The following is a 25,010-nucleotide window of genomic DNA, read 5'->3' on the forward strand; positions in this document are numbered from 1 at the left end:
CGATCCTGGTATCTGAGTTGTCTGTGTGTGAGATTAAGCCTCCAATGTCATTATACAGGTATATCTCTCATACACACTGTGTTATGCTGTTTGAGTAATAGATGATTATCAGAAAGCATCATACAGTTATTACTTTGTCTCAACATATCCATCTCAGGCTGGTTGCAGAAATTGTAGAGAAGTACTTGTCCATGGTTTAGACAGATATGATTTAGGGGGTCAGGAGGACTATAACTGCTTTGAGGTGTGTTTTTGTTGGGATATAGGGGTTAGTTTAGGTCGAATTATTAATAAATGGGAGGTGCCTAATTTCTTAGCTGGACTGTATAGGCACCATGGGCAGGCTTTACTGCAGCTCGTGGTATGTTTTATTTCACTTTGTGCAGATTACTGAAGCCTCCAGTTAAGATATAATACCTTCTACAAATTTAAAGGAGAAAAAGGTGATACTGTGTCTCAACTTATATCAAAAACACAAAACAAACATACCTCAAAAAAGTTGTTGATGGACAGGACACTGTGATATCTGAATAAACAGTTGATGTTTTGGGGTGAAAGATGTTATGGTAGCAACTGAAATAAGAGACATTGACATTGGTGTGCCTCTGCAGTAAGTCAGGGGTATCTGCTGCAGGCAGAATGAATGGGACGGAGACTGCATACTCTGATCCCAGTCAGTGTATATGAAAAGTTCTGTGCTTTCAGTCTTCATTAGGATAAGAGTAGTTAACTTTTGTGTAACTAGTGCCATCCCATGATTTTGCATCCCCCAAGACCATATCAAGGAGCCGAAAAAGGTCATCTGTTGTGTAAAAAAAAAATATTTAGGGATACTAATATCCTTGTCCTGGTCCTCGTAAACATGGTGAAACATAGCACCTCCCTTAGTGTAATGCTCTCAGCTTTCAGGACAGAACACAAAGCTGCCTCCTTTTAATTAAAAATAAAACCATAACTTTGTCAACTCCCTCTACAGAACAGGTCCTCAATGCACTGTCCAAGGCCTGGAGCACTGCATCAATAGGCCTTCATAATATCCCAGGATATTTTCTTAGTAACATGAAGCATGACCTATCAGGACCACTACAATCCCTATTTCACCACAGAATTCAGACAGGTCTCATGCCAAGGGAATGGAGGACAGCATATGCAAAGTAATAGAAAGAATTATCATGCAAATGACAAACAATGTGAGACTTTCAGATACTGGATCCAACCCAGTTTGGTTTTGTCAAGGGTAGGTCATGCCTTCTCAACCTGTTGGCCTAATTTAAGAAGTTTCACCAAAGCAACTGAGAAGTGCAAAATGGTGCTGACTGCCTACCTTGACCCAGCCAAAGCAATCAACATAATACCCTATTCAGACATTGTAGGCAAACTCAAAAAATTAGGTGTAAACTCCTATGTCACTGACTAGATAGCCAAATAACTCAGAAATTGGACCAAAGAAGTTAGGATAGTTGCGTCTTCCTCCACAAAAAGGCCAGTCACTAGTAGAGTCCCTCAAGGCTTTGTGTTGGGGCTGTTCCTTTTTGGTATCTGCATCTATGAAGTCAAGGCCAACACCAAGGGCCTCTGGTTGAGAAAGCTTGGAGATGATTGCAAACTAGGTGTAGTTATAGAATTCTCCAAAGGCACAAATACCCTCCAAGAAGGCCTGGCAACAGACCAATAACTGTTGCCGTTGTCATGGTCAAAAACTCAGTGCCAAGAAATGCATAACAGTATCCTTTGGGAAGATGGCTAACCCTGGAAATTACCACATTGTTAATACAGCCCTAAGAAACACCCCTCATTCCCAAACTTAAATATACCTACTCTGAGATCACACACCTGTGACCAAAAATGCTTTCATCGAAACATTTTCACTGAAATGGCAGTCACTGAACATGCCTCCAATCTACTAACATGGGTATGTCATCAATGTCCAAGGATAATATTGTTCCACTGTACTTGGCCCTCATCAGATCAGACATTGAGTGCAATGTCCCCATCAGTATTTATCTGACCAGGCATGCAACAACTGGAGCATTCACAGGGGTTCATCGCAAAAAGAATGCAAGGCATAAACAACATGTCCAACAATGACAACCTCAAAGTCCTACCCCTCTACTCTGTTTCCTACAACTGCTGAGATGCAATCTATTTCTGACACACAAAGCATCCTCTGATCCTTCTCTAATGGATTTTTTGCACATTCAAAAACAAATAACATCAGAATTATCCAATCTAGTTACCCAAACCAAATCTGCAACATAAATGGGACATCTTATAGGGACAGGTATATGCCTCAATGACTACCTCTTCTCTGGAACAGACTTCCCATCCATGTGAAGCAGAGTGTATCCTTAACCTAATTGAAGCATAACTTGGACCAATGAATGGGAAATCAGAAATTTACTCCTGGTCTGGGACCTATGTCCATAGTAGAAAGAAGCAGTTAGTAAACATTTGCCCACCTATGCCCAAGCCTGCATATACCCCTTAACTCATTCCCTCCACTGCAGCTCTTTTGAGTTGGTACTTTTAACTCCCAGTGGTTGTGGCTTGAGCCTTACAGTTCAAACAAATATTCATATCACTGGAGCCATAAGTGTTACTAGAAAACTGAAACGGCAAACTATCCAGGATAAATTAATCTTTACATTAATGGCATTTATTCAGTTTAATGCTTTGGCCATGGTGGTGGTGCAGTGGTTAGCATTGTCACCTCACAGCAAGAGGTTCTCCAGTTTGATTCTTGGCTGGAGTGCCTTCTGTGTGGAGTCTGTGGTTGAGTGAACTTAAGACATGCAGGTAGGTTTGTGCGTGTGTGGGTGTGCCTTCTTTGAAGACTGGGTGCTGGGCTGGCAACTCGATGCTGTAAAAATCAACAGACCCCTGTGGCGACCCCTAACCGGGAAAAGTAAAAAAACTTTTTATTCAGTCCAATGCTTTAAACTTCCCCGGGATTCATGAAGCTTGCGCCAGGCGCATGCATAGTGTAGGCGTTATAACGTCAAATATGGCCGCCGAGCGATTCAGGTACGATCCAATGCCACGTGCACTACCGGCGTACGCCAGATCTGTGCAGCCCCCAGCGTAGGTATGCAAATCACCCCATGTGCAGTGTCGCACCATGCAAATGAAGGCATATAGTGATTCATGAAGTGGTGCAGGCGCAGCATAAGCCCATGGAAATGTAAACCAAAAAACACGGTTTACATTTTCCCAAACAGAACATCGGAGCTATGGAAGAGGGCCAGACCCAGGTATCACAACATTAACATATGCCAATGATGAAATACACAGCCAATGGCATAAGAAAAGATGCACAACACGTAAATAACAACATTTAATGTCATGTCCACAGTAAAGCACAGCATAACTGCAGGGCATGTGTGTGGAAGCTGTAACATAAAGAAATAATATAAAAATGTCATAAAATCGCAATGTAATAGAAATCAGGTTTACAGCATAATACACAATGGTAGGCATGGAACACCACAACCAAGGTGCAAGGGTTGCTAAAGGCTTGCGATAGTGTTCGGCGTTGTAACTATGAATTAGTAGTCAATGCCATGCAAATGAGGCAAATAATACTGAATCGCAAGTGTCCCGCCGGATGAAGGTTGTACCATACGGCGCAGCGGTATAACACTGAGGAGTGGCTCAGAGGAGATACATGACATCAGCAGAGGGGTGTGCCACCGTAGCACTAAGCACATTGGAGCATTGCAAATCTGGCCTGTCCGTTGCTAAGCAAAGCTGCAGGACAGGGGTGGGGAGGAATCGTTTAGCTGAGAGCACACATGGTGGCCAAAAGTGCATGTGTACGAGGATGAAAACGTGCCCAAAACTCAGTAATCGGACGCACGTGCCACAAACAATAGCAGAAACAGGAAGGTCAGGGGAAGAAAAGAAGGAAATGCGGAAGTAGGGTAATTGGAGTACTAATGAGCAATCAACACCAATCAACCCACGAAGGCCAATCGACAGCAGCTGACAAGTCCGCTTGCAGAAACCTGCAAAACAGGATAGGGGAGGCATTTGAATGCAAAGAAAGGAGGGGAGGTTTTGGATTGCAAAGATAGGAGACCTGACACAGCAGAGCAGAGCAAACCGACAGCAGACCGGCAGTAGCACACATAACGCAAGATACGCCAGGTCCAGGAAAGTACAAATGAAAGTAGGCTGCAGGATGCACGCCAGAAAATGGTAGGTGCAATGCGCAGAAATGTAAAGGGAAGGTCAAGAGGTAATCCACGGCAGGCAAATGTAATTCAACACCAAAGGCACCACAATAGTAGTTCCGGCAGTAAAACACATAAGATAACCTGCAGCTACGATCATACATACACACCCTATGACATCATTGGTGTTCACAGCGCAATAGTATAAAGTGTGAAAGCACCCAACACACACCTGTGTATTCCCAAACACCGCACCATAGGTGTAAACACACGGGGAACTTTTAAAATGTACATGTTGGGAGCTGCCATAGCTGTGATTCAAGAAACAGAAAAAACTGGCTTGACACCGCTATATGAATAAAATATATTTCATAAACGTTGCAAAAACGACACAGTACCAACACAGTAGTAAGCGCTTTCGGGTTCACCAACCCTTCATCAGACAATAAAACACAAACAATCTCTCATTTAAAAAAGAAGCTTTAACCAATCAAACATTAGTATTTTACCCGCCTATTTTGTAGTGCAGGTTTTAAAGGTATCCTGTCATTTAAACCTGGATATCTATGTGAAGTGAGTGTAATAATTCATTTAGACTCTAAAGATTCAGTGAGTAACTTGATGTAGCACCCAACCTAGCATTAACAATGGCTTTAAACTTGAAAGTGTGAGTTGGATTCTTCTCCACATGTTTATATAGAGCATTCTGTTCTACTTTATTCCTAATGCATGTAAGATGTTGCAAAATTCTAACTTTCAACATGTTAGTTGTCATCCCTACATAATAAGACGTGCATTTTTGACATTCAGCAATGTATACCACATGTGATGTCCTACATGTTGCTTTTGCTTTGAAATTGAACATTCTCCCATCTACAGGATGTTTAAAAGTGGGATCCTTATTTATGCTTGAGCAGGCTTTACAATTGCCACATGGTAATGTTCCTATCTTGCTTAACCCAGTATCGTTACCAAGGAAGCTCTTTTCTTTGCATAATAAATCCTTGAGGTTAGTATTTCTTCTATATCCAAACCTAGGTGTGTGACCTACAATCTCACTGAGCTTATCATCTGTTCTTAATATATTCCAATTTCTTCGAACAATGGTTTGAATATCAGTGATATTGCTACTATATGTAAAATACATTCTATGTCCGTCATGCTTTCTTGATCTGGACCTAGAGCATTTTTCAGTTGGATTATTTGATAGCTAAGGCTTATACTCCTTGGTCCTCATTTGTGCACTATAACCTATTTTTGTCTGTAGCAAGTTGTCATCATACCCCCTATTACTGAAACAAGTCATTAATTTTTCCACTTCGGCCATATACCCTTCATCTTCCAGGCATAATCTGGATGCCCTACATAGCTGTCCTTGTACTATGTTTGGAAAAACATGCCGGGGATGCATGCTATCAAAGGGTAGTAAATGGTTAGTCCAACATTCTTTTCTGTACAAAGTGGATGAATAACCCCCTGGGCCTTGGGTAATCCTTGTGTCTAGAAAATCTATGCTTTTTCTGGAGTGTGTCATAGTAAATTTGAAGAACGATGTCGTAGTGTGTAAATAGTCTACAAATCTGCTTAACTCACTCTCATCTCCTCTCCAAAACAGAAAGACATCGTCCACAAATCTGGCATATGCTCCCACATACTTATTCCAATTAACATTGTTGATGATAGTCTCGACCTCCCAGTAATGTAGAACCAGATTTGCATAGTATTATTGGGGGGGGTACCCATGGCAACCCCCTGTGCCTGTCTGTAAATCTGCTGTTCACCTACAAAGACATTATTCTCCAAAACTAGGGACAAAAGTGTGCATATTGAAGTGACCTTATGTTCATCCTCTCCCATTTTGCTTAGGACATGTCTAATGGCTTGTAGGCCATAACTGTTGCCTATAACAGTAAATAGGCTTTGTACATCCAAGGTGACTCATCAGCATGTGTTAGAGACTGACGGTGTTGTGGAGGATGATGCCGACAACCACCGCAGGCCTCGGAGGAGAAGGAGAGTGTTCAGACCAAGGGTAACCTACCAGGGGCTACATGACCTGGAGATAGTAGAGCATTACAGGGTGGACAGGGACATCTTACAGCAAATAGTGGAGCTGTGCCGGCCACGCCTGAGAACCAGAAACAACAGAGGGGAACCCATACCAGTGGACACGAAGGTATGTGTAAGCCTGCGAATTCTGGCCACAGGTACCTTTCAAAGGCCAACTGGAGATATAATGGGTATCTCACAGGCATCAGCATCCAGGGTACTACACCAGTTCCTGGATGCCATGTTACCACATGCCAATGAGCAGATATACTTCCCCAGAACTCAGGAGGAGTTGGCCAGCAATATGCGCCACTTCCACCATGTGGCACAATACCCGGAGGTACTGGGTGCGATAGACTGCATGCACATACAAATCAAGTCACCACCCAGTGAGCAGGGTAGGCGCTACATAAACTGCAAGGGATTACACTCCATCAACTGCCAGGTTGTGTGCAATGCCCAGGGCATTATCATGGATGTGTGTGCTGGCAGCCCTGGAAGCTACCATGACTCCCATATCTGGCATACCTTACAGCTGTATCAGGTATTTGTCAGGGGGGACATCCCACATGGCCATCTCGTGGGGGATGCTGGCTATGCACTGGAGCCGTGGATGATGACTGCCATCAGAAATGCACACACACCCATGCAAGAACGCCATAATGAGGCACACGCACAAACCAGAATCATCATAGAGCGTGTGTTCGGGATGCTGAAATCACGGTTCCAGTGCTTGGATACATCTGGTGGAGCCTTGCAGTACTCTCCAGGCACGTGTGCCCACATCGTCATAGTATGCACCATGCTACATAATATGATCCTGTGGAAACAGCTGCAGCAGGGACAAAATGGTAAAGGCCCTCATAGCCCACCACAATTGCCAAGGCCATTACAGGCTCAGAGGGATTCAGACCATGAACACACTGTGCCAGCCCCAGTAGGCAGACGGAGGCGTGCCCAATATGCCTACGCCTTGGCAAAGAGGGAACATATAGCACATACTCTGACAGTGTAGGCCCCTATGGACTGACACCTCTCCACCTGCACACGCAGTAAAATGGATGGCACACAAACATGACCACCTGTAAATTGTAATGTATAGGTGGCCCAATGTGTGACTCCTACACAGGTAGCCCTCAAACATTGTAAACACAACAGCCAGTGGAACACGGAATGCCAACACCTGAACAGTACATGAGTCTTACAGCATATGGTGGTGCTGTGTGCCTGTCACGTTCCCCGCCAGATATATATATATATAGATATATATAAATATATATATATATATATATATATATGTATCTATATATATATATATATATATATATATATATATATGTATATATATATATATATATATATATATATATATATATATATGTACATATATGCATATATATAATACAGATAGAAAGGGCAATAGAGGGATATATGGTGATATAGATGGATTCAGCGATATCTGCAAATATAATAGATAGTTCAACGACATTCATAACATCTTGGAGGTACAAATAAATAGGATACCGCCAACCATGGAATGTGTAACATACCGACATGCGTAACCACGAGGCTGAAAGACTGATAGAACACAGTACCGGAACAGTACATCCGCAAGTAATAGTATGATGATATGAAGGGACAGTTAGTCACCACTGCCGGTGTCGCGGTCCATGTAGGTACTGTGTTCAACTGTGTCTGTGAGTGCTGTAGTCTGTGTAATTGTGAGTTGAGGGTGCTGTGTGCATCTCTGTGTGACTGTAATGTGTGTGTGTGTCCACAACATGTGTATGTTGGTGCCAAGTCAGAGGCAGATCAGTATGGTAGGTGTGGGTACAGCTAGCCATAGGCATACGGTTACTACCTGTACCACAGTAGGAGGGACAGCCCCACACTGGGCAGGGATGTCCTGACATAAAACAGTACAAAGGGCAAATGTCCGAGATGGTAGGACATAAATATGTCCCATATATAATGTAACAGTCGTATTTAATAGTTATGCCTGTATGTAAGAAACTTAAATGTTACATGCAATATAAGTAGCCAAAGTAACACAACAATAGGTATGTAGTGAGGATAAAAGTATGTTTTACCTGTGTACTGACCATGGCTACGTGTTGGCCTGTAAACACCGCTTTGTGTCCCGCAAGTGTCCAACAATGACCATATGAAAAGGTGGCAACCCATGGCAAACAGGCTCTTTTAACAACACAACCACAATGACTGCAAATATCAGGGACAGAAATACAAGGGATCGCTGTCACTTATACATATCCCCTGATATATCGCTGCAATTACGGAGGTATACAAGTAGCAAGCTCACCTGCAGACGATATAGAAACCAATTAACAACGGCCCAACGTACAATCCCATAACGTAAGTCTACTATTAGCTCTCTAATTAGGGACGGAGCCCACACACATATATACGGATTATGTAGAAATGCAAGGCCCACAAACCGTATATGTTACGTACAACCACCAACATCCCCCACACTAGAAACTAAAGCAATACAAACTGTAATAGCAGCACAAACATCCAGTCAGTCAATTACATCTGCAGAACCCTCAACATACCATGTGAGAGACACACTTAAAGGTGTCATGCAAAATTGCAGGCGTTGTATAATGGAACAAACAGCCATGTTACAGGTTTTGATTGCAATACTCCGTTACCAGACGTTGGGATGACAGGTACACCCACATGTTGAACCATATACTCTACCTGTCACACACAATCCATGGGGGACATGCATCCAAACTATAATTGTCTCCATGCATAGCAGTTGCAGTTACACATAACAAAACACAATACAGACCGTCTCCCCAAAGGTAGGGCAAATAGGCAACACCCAAGTGGATAATCCAATTATACCCCACTGTCACCGCGTAATTGGTGAATGGAGTAGCTGCACAGCTGATATGCAAGTAATTAGTCACTCAGAAACACCAATTGGCGGGAAGAATCCACATGTTTCAGGTATCGACGTATATAAGGATGACTTGTTAGACATTCAAACCGTATGCTCATACCGAATAACAGTTGAAACACTGTGAGAGAGATAGAAACAAAATGCTGTAACGACAACAAGGTATGTAGAACGTCCGATATGTAAGGTTATGTATAGCATGATCTGTATTAATTAGTTTTACTGTATGTATAGCCTGGTTTGCATTAATTAAACGTGTCCACAATGCATAAAGTGGGGAAAGGTATTTATGTAGTGATGTCTTGCTGAGCATACTAACGCTTGTAGAAACTGTGCATCCAGCAGTGGGACACAAGGTACACAGCACAGACACCACAAGGGATGCTACATGAGGGCATTAAACAGAACAATGCCATACAACCTGCTGTCAGTGGTAGGGTATGTCCAACAAGGACATGCCATAGCAGGGGATAGTATATGTTGATATACTGTCACAGCACGCATGTGTATGGGCATATAACGTTAATGACATATGTAAGGTGGTCCCGCTGTGCAAGTATGCTTTGCATTATGGGATACTATGTGAAATATGTGTAATGTATAGTATTATAGGTAGATATGACAGATATTCTACACAGCATAACAGGCATATCATGCATACCACAGGTATTGTCTATTGGTATGTACAATAACAGGATACATATGGCCTGTAAGTATGGGACATAGTAATAGAATAGCATGATAGCTAATCTAAATGGAAGGGCTACTAAGTAACCATGCACAAAGGACATGTAATAGCTGCACAGGTGCATAGTGGGGTACTATGCAGTCTGGCAAGTCCATGTGTAAGCACAACTACAGTGTTCACACTAGTGGCACCTCTCCAGGGTAGTGTCCTGTGAAGAGCAGAGCCAGGTGTCACCTGCACCACTGCACAGTACAGCCACTGCAGTGATCCCAGGCCTACATGTGTCTCCCAACCACCAAGGGAGGTATCACATGAACAGTGCTACTGAGTGTCCCTGCGTGATGTATATAGGACTTATGTTCCACAGCATGGTGAGTGTCCGGTTTGGGAATGTAACCCAGAAGCACATCCCACTCATTGTGGTGTGTGTGCACATATCCATGAGCATGTTGCTCACAGTGGCCTCTGCTTATGTTGTGTATGAGGAGTATATCCATCAATAATGTTGTGGACATGGGCCCTGTCTGATCAGCAGAGGTCACCCCTGAGTATGTAGTATGCAAATGTGTACAGATGTGGTGTCCATAGTGCAGCCACATATTTAAACTGTTGGAGCTCAGTAAACGTCATGGCGTGTTAATGTTGTGGCATGTAAAGCTGTAGCTGTTGTGTAAGGTGCACCCTAAATGGGGTGGTGTACCCTTGAATGTGTGTAAATGTCTTGAGTTCAGAGGTACAATGGGTGCCTATGTACCAGCTACACACCCAGTACAGATAGGTGTGGCCACGTAGAAGGATATCCATGCCACAGTGGCAATACGGTAACCACAGGAGTGGGTGTGACATATGTGTGTACTGCAAACATGTACAATGTGATATGTATGTAGGGGACTACCATCCATGTGATAGTCAGTGGGTGAATGGTGTAATGCAAAGGTGATGTGCATGCACCTTGTGTCATGCAGCTTGATGCCATGATAGTCATATTATGTATCTGTCACAGCGACACCCATATGGTTGGAGTCAGTATCAGCTGGTGGAGCAATCATGGCGCTTGGTATGTAGGGGTTTGAAAGCTAGGCAGGGAAAGTCCCCTGTGCCAGCCTGTTCTACAGGGCAGCATGTACTGAACATGAGGGGCCCTATGACTGAGGACCATGGTATGCCAAATGTACCTGACATGTAGTAGGTACTATGGTATGCTGGCCTCACTGTGTGTCCTGTCCATGAGCCACATAGCATAACATCCTGAGACACAGGGTACGATGTACAGGTGGATGTGTATGCTGTCAATACCAGAATGGGGAATGGTGCTAAAAGGCAATGAGAGGACAATGTAGGATGTGTGGACTCCCGTACCATCAGCAACTGCCCTGGTAACTGTATGAAAGGAGTCCACCATGTGTAGGGGCCATGCTCTGGCCTTAACAAGCCCAACTTGGGTGGCAGCAAAGGACGTGAGCCCAACAATGTGTCTGAGAATGACGTCCTTGATGATGTGCCCCATAGCCATGCAGAACAGTCCAGTCAGGTGTGTAGGACTATAGTCCCACTCGTGCAATGTGGTGCCACCTGTGTGTAGTGTGATAAATGCTGCTGTGTGCCATTCAGGGGCTACAATGCCTGAAACAAGGCTATTACTGAATATGGTAGCCTAGTGGGGAGACATGTAATTCAGAGGTTGGTGGACATCACAGCCTGGGACATTGGAAGGTGACATGGGGCCAGTGTCCCAGGACATATAGAGTGTAGGTCAGTACTGTGTAGGTGTGACCACAGGGACACCACAATGTTCATGTATGGATTTCGGCCCTGTAGTGAGTGAGAGGGTGTACTGTCAGCATTGAATCCATCCTCCAGCATGTTGCCAACAATACCTGGGTCTGCAATGTTCCTGAGTGACTGTTGTATGTGACAGCAGATGTGGGTGTTGCCATCGAATACTGACATACCACCATAATGCCTGCTGGTACACCCCGGAATGTGTGGCAGTCATGTTTACGTAGCTAGTCTTGGAGTATGTGATGAGGGACCCTGTGGCCCCACCACGGCTGACCAGTGAGCCACCCCACACATGAGAATGTACACCACTGTGCAACAGCCTACACCTGCTGTTGTACATCATATGTCTGTGGAACATGACCACCAGAGTGGTGTCTGTTATCTGGTGTGTACCATCATGGCTCTGTGTGGAATAACATGATCCATGCAGTTGTGTACATGCTAATTAAGTGCACTGGGGTATGTGTCAGCATTTGTATGTGCATTGTCCATCTGCACGGGTGTCATGATGTTAACAACCGCTGTCAGCAGACGTCTGTAGTAGGTGTTGTAGTACACATGTACTGTGTATGCTGTGATGGGTGTGTTGCCGGGATGTGGCTGACAAGGTCGATTAGCATATGTTCAGAATCCACCAATGAGGGGATAACCCCAGGTGTGTAACACCAGTCACATGGTGGTAGTGTTCATGCCAAGGGTAATGTAGGTCTTGGAGGTGGTGTGTATAGGTTGATCCAGCAGAGCGGAGGGTATGACTCATGGATGTGTTGGTACATGAGTGGCTATCCCAGTGAAGTGTGGGGTAGTGTCAGTCACACATCAGTAGTAGCTGAGGCCCACTGTCCACTATGCCAACATAGAAGGTATGTTACCCGTGGGGTATGATGTTGACTCTGTCGCTTGTTACAATGTGTATAGGGGTCCCAGACACACTTAGTTGCACGTGGAGCACCTCTGATGCATTGTGCTAAGCAACTTGCCAGGATGTGTGCAAAACATAGTGGGATATGGGAACCCCTCAGCTGTGGGTGTGCCGGTCCAGGTATGTGCCTGAAATGTATGGTCTGTCTATAACCTGTCATTGCAGGTGTGCTCTGCAGAGCCTAGAGGCAGGTCCCAGTCACTGCAGAGATGTTTGAGTGGTGCATTATAAGGTGTGCCTTGCCTGCGTGCGTCACAGAGGAAGATGCAAGCAATGTGTCACATGACCCCATGTCGTGCCTGCCAGTTACCGCCCTGCCGGTGACAGTTATTGGAAACTGTGCAAGACAGGCAGTATAGAAGCAGCAAGAGCCTTACATGTGAGCTGTACTCCCAGGGCTGACAGGTGCAAGTCATCTGTGCCACAGCATTGTGTTTGACCAGGACAGTTATAGCGGACAGATACCACATGCCTGTGGAATGACAATAGGAGCATAGGCAACTGTTGAAGTGACACAGTCGGTCATTGTACAGTGGTATCGTGTCCGGACGAATGCAAAATGCTCCCCAGGGCTAGGCCCACACCCTCAGGGCTATAAGACTGGTGAGCTATTGCATGTCCCTGCACACGTAGTCTGTGAAATGGCATCACAGGGCAGTCACACTAACATGGCGAATGACAGACATATCGTACCTGGTGAGGTGTGGCATTGGTGCATAGGTTATGCTGCAGAAGCAGTTACCCGACAGCAAGATGTAAGCAACTAATGCCTTGTGTAGCCTGCTGTGTGGAACTGCAGTGTGACAACCTACAGAGTCAGTTATGACTGGTGTGTTGTGAATGTTATAACTCACTATTGGCTGTATGTGGTGGGCACACATGAGTCTGTGGGCTATAAGCTGGTGATGTTGTCTTCCATGATGGGGGCTACCTCTGGTGCCTACAGTGATTATGGAGACGTACTGCACAGGTTGTCCTCGTAGGTGTGGCCAGTGGTGTAGATCATGTGAGACTATGTGATGGGTGGGGTGTGTTGTGAATGTTACACATCCCCAAATGACTGTCAGGTGCAGTCAGGGTTGGTGACAGCATTACCCCCAGCCATAGCTGTCAGCCTCCTGTCCCCAAACTGAGGAACATTAGCCCTCATACCGTGTGACAAATGGGTGAAACGTGGAACACTTACAACTGGCTTACTAACAGCGTCAACTAGGAAGGGCATATGATGGCTAAAATAGGCTGGTCTTACATATAAAAAAGATATTCCAATGAATTAATATGATTCCCATCTATTTAGCCATGGCTAGCAGGTAAACTATTTACAACAATGAATGTGTGACAGACCCTTCCAATGTGGAACCTTGAGGAACATGCACCTTTTAGAACCCCAAATGAGGTACGTTCCCCGTAATGAGGTGCACCTGAGAGCTATGGGCCCAGCACGGCTGCAGAAGTGCATCCCCCACAGGCTGTAGTGCCTTATGTTGGGAGGTGAGCATTGAATGTGTACATGAGACAATTGCTCTATTGCCACATGTACAAGATATCCCTCATATAGACAGGCAGTAGCACTGGTACGTGACCGTTGGACATGCCTGTATATACAACCATGTCCCACAGGATATGTGCGTTACGTGTGTACAACAGCTGTCGTACCTTAAGCAAGCTGGAAAGTGTAGGACAGCCAGTGTACTTGTGGGAAATGGTGTGGAATGGGCGCTATAGTAATCAGTAGCTCATGACATGCTCACATGCTCTGAACAAATGCCTAGCATGACCATACAATACAGATAGGGTGTTGGATAATATCAACCCACAAGTGGTGATGACAGTCATTTAGGGTGGCACCGCACTATAACCCTGCTGTGTATGGTGTGCATGTCCATGAACCATTAGCACTGTAGATGTTAGCAGTACAGATGTACAAGACAGCACGGATATTTGAGTACAAATACCTTTGCATGTCACAGGAGTGTTCCACCAGTGGCCTGTTGACAGACTCACAACTACAAAAGGTGCAAGAGTAACATGTGCACAGCACATCAGTGCCAGATACAGTAGAACAGGGTTAATGTGTTGTACCCCACCCTCATTGTAGCCCATACCACACAGACAAATGTTAGGCATCTGTGTATGTAAGGCTGTGAATGGCCATGACCTATCAGTATAGCTGTGTCAGTGTTGTGAACAACATACAGAATGGGCTGTGTGGGTGAGGTGTGTGACATATGTGCACAGTCTGATGGATGATACCAGCAGTGTCACCACTAGGTGAACATCCCTGTACCCATAAACTACTACCTAGGCTATGGTCGACATTATGGACACTGTGTAAGGGATGGTGCTGTGCAGTGCACCCCCCGACATGGTGACATCTCCAGACCCCTTAGGTAGTCATATGAGGCACCCATGTCATGTCAGGGTGCCATCCACGAGCACGGAGATCACTGGACAGGCATATACAGCACTGTGGTGACCAATATTTAATCACATACCACCTGTAAGGGGTAATGGCTATGCATGGATGTGCAATACCAGCCTTCACAATCCACACTTCCACTATGCAGCATGCTGTCTACCTTGCAGAAGGACATTTGCTACACCATGATGATGGACATGCTACATGTCCATATCCTGATCTATATGACATATGTCATGGACAGCCACCATCCTAATACTAGGATCGCCACAGGCTGGACAGATCCCTGTGCCATATATGTGACATACTCCCACCATACCATGCAACCCTGTCCATCAAAGCTGCACATGTCATCCCAGTCATACATGGTGTGATGGCCGCATGGTAGATGTACTATCAACTGACTGGATCAGTAATGTGGCACTGATGCACCTTGCGGAGGCACAATGGCTGTCTGTTACAGCATGGAAACTGTGCCCGCACATGCTATGGTTGATGACCATCCCTGCGAATGTCGTCTGACTAGCCATTGTCCCATGTCTATCACATGTGCAATACAGGCGATCCGTGGCAGGATGTTGAACAGTTGTACAGTGCTGTGTAGATGTATATGGCAAAACACATGCATGTACAGGTGTCCATGCGTATGTGTGCATTGTCACTGCTCAAGTCCATTACGGCTGTGTCTGTGTTGATATGTGACATATACACAGCATCCAGGTCAACAGTAGTACCGTGGACACATTGAGGCATGTGCAGATAGGTAAGAACACAAGTGCAGGCAAATAGACATGCCCACAGCAAGACAGCATTTACATGGAGTATCAACACTGTAATAAGGTGACACACATATATGGTGATGATATCCAATGCATAATGGGTGTGACATGTGTGACACAAACACGTCAGTCATGTCAGTGTCATGATGCTTTGCAAAGATAACTGTGCAGATGTAGTAGATGTCATAGAAATGTATGTGCAGCAGTATCTCTGTACATCTCTGAAACTGTGACCTGTCACCATCATTATGTTTAACAGATAATGCCCCGTACACGCCTCCCAGCATACACCCGCCAGGAGGATGATGTCCTCATCCCACAGCTCCATGACAACTATGACTTGTTGTTCAGCCATGTGCCACAGCATGCCCAGCAGCGGGATGACCTGTGGCAGGATCTACGTAGGAGGGTGAACGATGTGGGTGGCCATAACCGCACCTACCAGCAAGTGCACAGACACTGCATGGAACTGATATGACATGCAAAACAGCGTGCCACTGCAATCGCCAGGAAACAAGGTGGAACAGGTGGTGGGCCAGCCCCCACTCACACACACCGAGGAGCTACTGGCCAGTCTGGGGACACCCAGGGAACAGCATCCAGAAACACTAGCTGCCATCGTGGAGGTGGGTGCATACCAACCAATGAGCCAGGAGTTGCCTGGTAAGTCAGTACTGCGCATATGGCTATTATATCCCATGTAGTTGCATGTGTCACTGTACATTATGTAAAGTAACAACATATGCCAGGTATGTGGACCCACATGCTGCATACTACAGTATGCTATGTTGTGTATGCACACATGTGCATACTATATGCTATTACACAGGTGAATGTGTTCACATGCACAGTGCAACCTGTGGCTGTCATACAGTCATGGATAATGTTCATACTGGTGTGTCACCCCTATACAGGTACCTCTGGCATGCCGCACAGACATGGGTCCATTGCAGGTGAGACTGTCATCAGTATCAGGCATGTTACAGTGTAGATCTATTTGCCATGTGGCCAGTTAACAGTTGCACACCTGATGTTTGTTCCAGTCACAATATGCAGGTCGCACCACCCTTCATTCACACACGCCACCCATGTGCAATATATACAAATGTAATGATACACAGACTTGAAACCACGGTACTTGTCATTGCGACATGTGTGGTCAGCTGTGCATACAACGGTGGAGGTGTTCTACAATGGAGGCATATGTAGTATGCATTAGAACAACATGTGTGAATGCACACAGTACCACACAGTGAGCTGTGATATGGGCAGCCCACAAGTGTCACCATTGTGTCATATGCCCCTGCATTGGGTGCACACATTGTGATGTGCCACCTGACATGTCCCAGACATGTAGTGTTCTGTCTGCAATATTGTCACACTATCGCATGACCTATACCCCACATACCAAACATACAACCCGTTGTCTGCATAGCCCTGTGGATTGTGACATATCTGACATCTATGGGTGTATGTCATATGGGACAACACAGACATGTGGAAAGATGCCCATCACAGACAATTGGCCAACACATGTGCACACATGGCCATGGGGATGGCCAGAGACATGTAGCCACACAGTACTTGGGATGTGTATACACCCTGTTGCACATTGTCCAAACATGGTCCAATTATAGCCTTAGTTGACCGATTATACAGTTGATGTGGTACACTGGACAACCTAAAAGCCTGTGCACAGCTACTGGAGGTGTCACTAAAGTCTACCATATACGATCTGTCGAACATCACGACTGTGTTGCAGTTATGGCTATGCAATGTGTACATATTATGCATTCTACAGCAACATACATGCCTCATGTTGCCATGCAATGGCACAGTGTCTGTACTTCACACTGCATAGCAATGTAGATGGCTCGCACTACCCTCCCATGATCATGCACATTTGCTAAACATGCATTCTATCTGTAGGGCATACACACAACACTGCAATGTGAAGCCCATTATGATGCTGTACATGTGTCAGGACACCATTGTGTCAAACATGTGTGCATGTTAATGCACATGTCAGCAGATTACATGTCAAGGTCATGTCAGCCATGTGTACTGTTATCCTGTTCTGGGCCACATGGTGTATCATGGGGATGCATGCATACTACCATGATTGTGTGAACTGCATGGCTACTGATATGACACCTGCTTGCTGTAGTGTGCACCCCAGGGAGGTATGCTTACTAACACTATTAATGTCTGAGCTGCATGCCCTCTGCTGTATCGCAGGCATGCTGCATGCCATCTGACAAATCACATGCATGGTGTGTCTGTGTGTGTCCGTGTGTCTGCGTCTGTGTGTCTGTGTGTGTGTGTGTGTGTGTGTGTGTGTGTGTCTGTGTGTGTCTGTGTGTGTGTGTGTGTCTGTGTGTGTGTGTCTGTGTGTTTGTGTCTGTGGGTGTGTGTGTCTGTGTCTATTGTACTTTACAGTATTTCTTTGCATTCACAGGTGATGTAGGTGCGTTACCCTCCTGCGGTCCATCTGATGTTAGTGTCCCCACAGATACTAGCGGTGATGAACATATGCATGAGGTACAGGCAGGGTTGTCAGGGGCTGAATCTGTGCCAATGGTTACCATCCCAGCTATGTCCCCCTCTTCCCCACACACAGTTCTGCTGCCAACACATACCGCATCACCGGTGGCCATAGAGGAAGGACAGTCAGCATCTGTTGGCGTGGAACAGGAACATATGGTGGCTACAGAAGGTGTGTCTACACACCATGGTGTCAGTGTAATGACTGCAGATGTGCCACACAGGCATGTGGCTGGTGCTGCTCGTAGGAGGACCTCTGGCAGACATGCACCTGCAGGACAGAGCGCAGCAGCTGGTATCACCAGACGCATGTTCCACACTGTAATGGCGGCACAGGCACGTGCTGAATGGCAGAACAGAAAAGGGCAGAGGCTGCAGAGGGCTGCTATCCATACCCTAAATGACAACATCCAGGCATTGGCAAATGCTCAACAGCAGATTGCTAATGTTCTGGATAGGCGATTAGGTGAAATGGTCGGAATCCTTGACCGAGGCATGGCAATCCACGAGCGGGAGCTGTCTGTGCTGGAACACCTGGTAGGAGTGAGGCATAGGCCATGTGGACGTAGGCCAGCAACACCACCTAGTGTAGGTCGATGTGAGCATGCCACCTCACATGCCTGCTCCCATAGTGCCAGTAGCAGTAGCAGTGCAGCTGGTGCTGCACTGACAACACCACGACACAGCAGGCCATGTGGACGTTGCCCTGGACGGTCTCAGTGGGGACACGGTTCCAGCGGACATGTGTCGTTGGACAGTAGCCACTCTGTACCTCCACCTGGTAGGGCCCGTGCAACCTCAGGCAGGCACAGGTCACGTGGCCGTGGACGTACACAGTGAGCTGTACAACCTGCACTGTACAATCTGGGGCTGTCAATTATACCCCGTGTAGGCATCACAAATGGCAGAACTGTGTACACACATACACGCACACAGCAAACACAACTGTAGGGCTCCACAACAACCACATGCATTCTGGAGAGACATGTCCAGTCAACTCACCGGCCCTTACACACACACATGATGTTATCCATTGGTGCAGCCTATGCCCCTGGCAAACATATTACCCTGTGCATATGATGAAGCCTGTGCCGCATCCCTGTCATCCACACCATCGGTGCAGGGTTATGCACAAATATTCTGATGCACAGGGTGAACAGCATAGTGAGAGGTGTATGTAATACCTGTGTATGCATAGTGAGGGATGTGTATGTTGCAGTGGTTGTGTGTGAATACTGAGAGATGTGTATGTGACATAGGTTGTGTACTGTCGAAATGCACCAGTCATACCATGTAGTGCAGGTGCAGCATGCATTGTGATGTGTTCATGGTATGTGTCTTGGTTAAATCTGTAGCACCATGTTGGTTGTGATACCCTGGTTCCCTCCTATGGTGTACTTGCATGTGCCTACAGGTAGCAGTGTTTGCAGTCCCCCACGTGTAACTATGGATTACACACAGGCATGTCTGGCAATATCAGCATGCTACATGTACCCTCAACCTGACTGTTGGACACACCAACATGACACAGATGTCCACACATATACTGCACCTGATGCATGTGGTCAGTGCCACAGGCTACACTGGAAAGCGATGTGACATACATAGCAGGACACATTACAGGTATGGTGACATGGTGCAGGGTTTGTACACAGCGGCCTGGCCAATGATGGTTTGAGGTGTCACTTGGTAGCTGGAGGCCACACTGTGAAGCAGTAGGACCCTGTAACAGTACGGGAACATGGCCGCATTCACAGGGTGTACACCACTATAATGCACACCCCATAGTGTGCAGCTGGGGACCCTTGCCTGTGTGGTCATCACCCTCACAGTACTATGCACCCACATGACGTGTCACAGAGAAGGGACATGCACAGGTAGCCAGTATGGCTGGGACCTATGGCATCAACAGGGTTGTGCAATGCATCACCATTACGGGTTAGTCAACACGTGGGACTAGTGATCATTTCCCACCGTATATTACCATACACCCTCACACCAAGCACCAGACATACATACAGACAAACACACACTGTGGTGACCACACATGTGTATACGGACAGCCGACGTGTGTGATGCACCACACCGGTCGACGTCATGCTTCCCACACTGACGTATGTACAGATCTCTACAATGGGGTACAGGGATGTGTAGCAACTGGGACATATTCCCCGTGATATGTGGCATCCCTGGTCACACATTCGGACACACATGGCAGTGCTGGGAATGATACACCTGCCATATGATGACACGTTTGATAGACATGCAGCGGTATTGATTGCATTATGTGTACCAATGCTATATCTGGCAGATGTGCTGCTATATGCACACGGGAGGTTATAGGTGTTACAGGTGCCATGTGACATATAGTTGTTAACACCTGACCTCTGTGTATGCATTATGTCAGCACCGTCACGTAACAGCGACATAGCGTACTGTTTGCACATGGCATGATAGGATGGTGCGTGACACAACTGTGAGCCACCCCCTGCACACATACATCTAGATAGGTGGTTCACCACGTTATGTACACACATCCCTCCATACGTGCTGTTTGTATGTCACCGTATACAGGTGTCAATGATGGGTCTGCATTGCGTCTGCATGTCGTAGGTAGGTGCAACTATGTTACGGACATCAGCCACTGCACATGCATGGTTGCTGCATGCACAGTACAGATGTCACATGTGTTTCCTGTTGCCATGTTTGTATGCATTGCTATTGTTGGACATGTGTGTTGACATGCATAACACATGGACTGCGGTATGATATCACGGGTGTCACAGGCAGCCAGTACAAGGGTATGTGTCCCGGTCAACACTTCTACCCCCTGTAGTGTGAGCATTCAACAGACATGGGCCCACCTTCCATTCGTGTGTGTAGCATTGATTAGGCCAGTGTTATGCATGTGGTACATCAAAGGCTATGTATGTATGTGTTGTGTGTGCAGTCCATGCACACATCCACACAATCACATGTATGACATATCCAGACGTGTGTTCATTGGTGTACAGCAACAGTCAGCTGTCACAGCTGTGCAAGGGCAGTGGTATGTGTTGAGCCGACCTGTTCATGTATACTGGTATCTTTGCAATGCATAACACCTGCTGGATCCCTGTTGGTACATGTGTACTCTGCACAGCTGGTGTACACCACTGTACAGCCCAGTGGTCATGTGTCACATGGTGTTGTGGGACCGTAAGGCTGTGTAGTGCTGCACCGACGACATGGTGCTGACTTGACAGCTACAGTGTACACTGCAGTGTGCACGTGTGTGACCTGCACATGTGACAGCTGTGATGGCAGCTGTGTGTGTACAGGTCACTGCATGTGTGACCGCCCTGTGCGTGAGGACAGATTTACCTTACTGTGCCCTTCTGTGTGTACACTCCATCTGCATGCAAGACGGCCCTTTGCAACTGCTAAGTGTGTGAGCATGCCCAGTATGCTGTTGTGTAGATGGACACACAGTACATTCCACACTGCGCCCTTCCGTGATTAGACTCCGTGTGCATGCAAGTTGGCCCTTTGCAACTGCTAAGTGTGTGAGCATGCCCAGTACGCCATTGTGTAGATGGACACACAGTACAATTTACACTGCGCCCTTCCATGATTAGACTCCGTGTGCATGCAAGATGGCTCTTTGCAACTGCTAAGTGTGTGAGCATGCCCAGTATGCTGTTGTGTAGATGGATACACAATACATTCCACACTGCGCCCTTCTGTGATTAGACTCCGTGTGCATGCAAGTTGGCCCTTTGCAACTGCTAAGTGTGTGAGCATGCCCAGTACGCCATTGTGTAGATGGGCATACAGTACATTCCAAACAGATGTGTGATACTAAGCATGTGGGCATGGCCATTGACATCCTGTATAGCCATGGTGGTCATCCAGGCAACCGATGTCCATTTTTAATGTCACGATGAATACCTACATTGAACACACTGGTTGCTCTCTCGAAGGGTGTACTGTCTGTGGTGCATCCCGTATCTATTTAGTGTTGTAGTGCTTTGTAGATATTTAGTTGGCCCGATGACAGCACTGCCGTGTTTGTGTACGTCTACCTTGGGGCAGTAATATACTTTCAGACTGCTCACTCTGTAAACATTCCCTATCGGCATCTTTGCCTTTGCGGATGATGTCACCTACCTACAAGTATGCCTCTGGGAGTGCTGTGTTCAGTAATCTCAGTAGCGCGTTCTGTAAATGCGTAATGCTATAGTGTGTTAAAGTAGTTAGGTGTATGTTCAATTCCCGGCCCTTCCAAGTGTGTGTGTGTGTGTGTGTGTGTGTGTGTTTCCAGCTGCCTGGGGACACAGTAATGCTTTTAGATGCCTCACAACACATACATTCCCTATCGGCGTCTTTGCCTTTGCGGATGATGTCACCCACGTAGAAGTATGCCTCTGGGAGTGCTGTGTTCAGTAATCTTGGTAGCGTGTTCTGTAAATGCATAATGCTGTAGTGTGTTAAAGTAGTTAGGTGTATGTTCAACTCCTGGCCCTTCCAAGTGTGTGTGTGTGTGTGTGTGTGTTTCCAGCTGCCTGGGGACACAGTAATGCTTTTAGATGCCTCACAACACATACATTTCCTATCAGCATCTTTGCCTTTGCGGATGATGTCACCCACCTAGAAGTATTCCTCTGGGAGTGCTGTGTTCAGTAATCTCTGTAGCGCATTCCGTAAATGTGTAATGCTGTAGTGTGATGAGGTAGTTAAGTGTATGTTCAACTCTCGGCCCTGCCAAGTGTGTGTGTGTGTGTGTGTGTGTGTGTGTGTGTGTGTGTGTGTGTGTGTGTGTGTGTGTGTGTGTGTTTCCAGCTGCCTGGGGACACAGTAATGCTTTTAGATGCCTCACAACACATACATTCCCTATTGGCATCTTTGCCTTTGCGGATGATGTCACCCACCTAGAAGTATTCCTCCTGGAGTGCTGTGTTCAGTAATCTTGGTAGCGCATTCCGTAAATGCGTAATGCTGTAGTGTGATAAGGTAGCTAGGTGTATGTTCAACTCCCGTCCCTGCCAAGTGTGTGTGTGTGTGTTTCCAGCTGCCTGGGGACACAGTAATGCTTTTAGATGGCTCACAACACATACATTCCCTATTGGCATCTTTGCCTTTGCGGATGATGTCACCCACCTAGAAGTATGCCTCTGGGAGTGCTGTGTTCAGTAATCTTGGTAGCACGTTCCATAAATGTGTAATGCTGTAGTGTGATAAGGTAGTTAGGTGTATGTTCAACTCCCAGCCCTGCCAAGTGTGTGTGTGTGTGTGTGTATTTCCTGCTGCCTGGGGACACAGTAATGCTTTTAGATGCCTCACAACACATACATTCCCTATCGGTGTCTTTGCCTTTGCGGATGATGTCACCCACCTAGAAGTATGCCTCTGGGAGCGCTGTGTTCAGTAATCTCGGTAGCGCATTCTGTAAATGCGTCATGCTGTAGTGTGATAGGGTAGTTAGGTGTAAGTTCAATTCCCAGGCCTGCCAGATGTGTGTATGCATGCTCCCATCCACCTGGGGACTCAGGTTATGCTTTTAGATGCTTCGCAACACAGATATATCCTGCTGACATCTTTGTCTTTGCAGATGTTGACACGCACCTAGTAGAATGCCTGTGTGTCTGCTGCGTTTAGTAAGCTCGGTAGCGTGTTCTGTAAATGTGTCATGCTGCAGTGTGATAGGGCACTAATGTGTAGGTTCGATTACCAGCCCTGCCACATATGTGTGTGTGTATGTCTGTATCTCTCTCTCTCTCTTTCTATATATGCATATATAATCTATTTTCTGCCCATAACTCTGCTCTTGCATGGACAGCTGACTGTTTCATGTATCACATATTTGCATAGCTTTCACATACCAATGGGGTATGTTGCAAATCCCAACATTGTCCATGTTACGGGTGGTGTTACACACCCTTACATGCGTTTGCTGTATATCTTGGCAGACATCTATCCTTGCTGTACTCTCACTGTACTCGTACACGCCGGAGGCTTCATGTATCATGGCCTAGTTTTGATGTGTGTATGTCTATTTGTGCTGTGTGCATGGCTGTGGGTATGTCCCACTATCATCATTTGTAAAGGTGACAGCCCTATAGGTACTTCATGTAGACTGCTGTGTCATTTGACATGTCAGCACATACCTGCGAACAGTACTGAACGTCCTACTGCAGAGCATTTCATACTTCCTGCATTATCTTGCAGTCGATATTGCTGTTTCCTCACACATGTATCTGTTTCTGTTCATACCACTCCACCTCCTAGAGCAGATTTCTGGACAAGGCCTTATCTGATAGTGGGACACATAGGGTCAGTATTGACATGTTGCTCTTACAAACGTAGATAGTTGACACAATAATAGGTTTTGCATTAGTATGGCTTTTCTGTCGGATTTGGTGTCTTAATCACATATTTGTCATTATTTCATGACTTCAGTTATCAGGAAAGTGCCAGACTGTTACTGATGTTACGTGGAACACACCAAACATATGAGGCAGAACTCTGCACATTCTGCGTAAATCTGTACAGTTGCGGAGTATGTGTCTGATACAAAATATCAACTTTCTGACACCAATACACACACTGTATGGCGGCATCACAGGCCACATGCCATTACATTTATATTGCAGGACACACCCACCCAGACAGTTGTATTTCTCACACAGGCCAACAGCTGCTTATCCACACTAATTGGTCTATCATGTACCGTATGTGTGCGCCGGTATT

The sequence above is a fragment of the Protopterus annectens genome, chromosome 7.part1, assembly GCF_019279795.1.
Source record: "Protopterus annectens isolate FY-2018-M chromosome 7.part1, PAN1.0, whole genome shotgun sequence".
NCBI classification, from domain to species: Eukaryota; Metazoa; Chordata; order Ceratodontiformes; family Protopteridae; genus Protopterus; species Protopterus annectens.